The following is a 2,757-nucleotide window of genomic DNA, read 5'->3' as shown; positions in this document are numbered from 1 at the left end:
GGGGGGGCGGAAGAAGAACGAACTGGGGAGGAGGGTGGAGAAAACAGTGCAACAATGAATGAATGAAAACCCAAAATCTCTGTAAATGTTCATTAAAATGAATAAAATTTAGTAAAAAAAATTAAAAAAAAAGAAAATCAAAGGGGTAGAACTTGCTTAGCATTTCTTAAGCTCAAGAAACCGAAGAACAAATTTAAGCCTCAAATTGCAATACATATGAGTGCTTTGGACAGAATGTTAAATTATCTAGAAAGTATTAAAAGAAGATGGAAAGAGTATATAGAGTCATTGTAGCAAAAGAAATTGGCAGACACAGAATTTTATGAAGCAATGCATGAGCGTGTGATGATGGAGGAGGAAGTTCAAGCTGCTCTGAAAGAACTGGCAAAAACCAACGCCCCAGGTTTTGATGGTATACCAACTAATATATTTCAATTAACAGATGCTGCCCTAGATGTGCTTACCAAGTTGTGCCAAGAAATCTGGAGGACAATCACTTGGCCAACTGACTCTAATAGATTTCTATTTGTTCCCATTTCAAAAAATAGGTTATCTGACAGAGTGTGGAAATTATAAAATAATATCATTAATATCCCAAGCAAGCAACATTCTGCTGAAGATTATCCAAGAAAGATTGGAACAGCACATCAACAGAGAACTGCCAGAAGTCCAGGATGGGTTTAGAAGGGGTCATGGTGCTAGGGATATTGTAGCTAATATTAGATGGATCTTTACTGAAAGCAGAGAGTACAAGAGGAATGTCTATCTGTGTTTCTTTGACTATGTAAAGGCATTTGACTGTGTGAACCACAACAGACTGTGAATGACTCTGAGAGGAATAAGAATCTCAGAACACTTGATCATGCTTATGCTAAACCTATTCTTGGACTGAGAGGTAGTCATCAGAACAGAGCAAGGGAACACTGCATGTTTCAAAATTGGGATGGGTGTATGCCAAGGATATGTCCTATCTCCATACCTTTTCAATCTCTATACAGAACAGATTATCAGGGAGACTGGGCTCAATGAGGAGAAGTCTGGCATCAGGATTGGAAGAAAGCTCATCAACAATCTGTCTTATGCAGATGACACAGCACTGCTTGCTGATACTGAAGAGGACCTGAAGCACTTGCTGCAGAAGATCAAGGACTGCAGCCTTCAAAACGGATTGAAGTTAAACATCAAGAAAACAAATATTCTCACCACTGGACCAATTGTAAGAAGCATGATGGGTGATGAAGCTGTGAACAATCTTAATCTCTTCATCACTCACATCTCCAAATCCTCTCCAACATTTATTGTTTGCTATCTTGCTAAACTTTGCTACCACTACTGGGGTGAGAGAGTATTTCATTGTGACTTTTATTTGCATTTCTTTTATTGCCAGTGATTTTGAGAATTTCTTAATATATCTGTTGGCCATCCAAATGTCTTCCTCTGTGAAATGTCCAAACTGTGTTTCATATTATTAAACAATATTGATGGCTATTCTTACAGAAAAGAGCCTCATGCTAGAAGTTAACACTAGACTTCATTTTTATTGTCTTCTCTTTTTTTTTTAATAAAGGACAGTTCTTTGATTAAAAAAAATTTTATAAGCACAATCTTTAGAAAGTTCCATTCATCTATTTTATCCTATCCAGATTGTGCATTTCTGGCTGTATTTGACAGCCTCTTTACGCTATAGCCTAGACCTTCTAAACTTGATTCCAGTTTGTCTCTTATGAGCTTTATAGTTTTGTGCTTTACTCCCACGTCTCTGATCCACCTTGAGTTTATTTTTTTGTGTATGGTGTGAGATGTGGATCCTGTTTCAGGTTTCTGCAGATAGCAGTCCAATATTGCCAGAACTATACGTTGATGATGTTGTCATTTCTCCATTTGACAGGTTTCATTTCCTGGTTGGATGTCAGTTGACCATAGATAAAGAGGTACATTTCTAGGTTCTCGATTCTGTTTCATTGATCTATGTGCCTGCCATTGTACCTGTATCATGCTATTTTTGTTAATACAGCTGTGTAGTAGGTTTTGAGGTCAGAGAGTTATATGCCTCCCACTTCATTTTTATTTTTTCAGAAGTGCTTTGCTTATTTGAGTTCTCTTTCTTCTCCAAAGAAATTTGAAAATATTCCTTTCACTCTCCTTGAAAAATGAATTTAGCATTTGTACTGTGATGTGTTGAAAATGTAGGCAAGTATTAAAAAAAAACAACAAACAAAATCTAATTGTCATCTATACAAATGGACATTACCTGCTAGTGTGGAGTAGCATTAAGAAAATGGTATCTTAAGACCTTCTCTGGTTTTTCTAGGAGCCCTGCTGGTGTAGTATATAACATAGTAGGTTATTAATCCAAGAGTTCACAGTTTAAATCCACAATTGATCCACAAAAAAAGAGCATGTGCAGTCTCTTCTCATAATGATGTACAGCTTCTAAAACCGAATGATTGGTTCTAAGAACAAAATATACGATAGTAAGTTTCTAGGTTTTAGTGTTTTTACTCAATAGCCATTTAATCGTGCTAATCAAGAGGTAGTTGTCAGAACAGGGCATGGTTCAAAATTGGGAAGGGTGTACTCCAGGGATGTGTCCTGTCTCCATACCTTTTCAACCTCTATGCAGAACAGATTATCCAGGAGGCTGGGGTCTATGAGGAGAATTGTGGCATCAGGATTGGTGGAAGATACATTAACAATCTGCGTTATGCAGATGATACAACCTTGCTTACTGAAACTGAGGAGGACCTCATGCACTTG

This window comes from Elephantulus edwardii, unplaced genomic scaffold (assembly GCF_000299155.1).
Source record: "Elephantulus edwardii isolate Elephantulus edwardi_28Jun2011 unplaced genomic scaffold, EleEdw1.0 scaffold00042, whole genome shotgun sequence".
NCBI classification, from domain to species: Eukaryota; Metazoa; Chordata; class Mammalia; order Macroscelidea; family Macroscelididae; genus Elephantulus; species Elephantulus edwardii.
The sequence above is the reverse complement of the archived record's forward strand: the minus strand, read 5'-3'. Positions refer to the sequence as shown.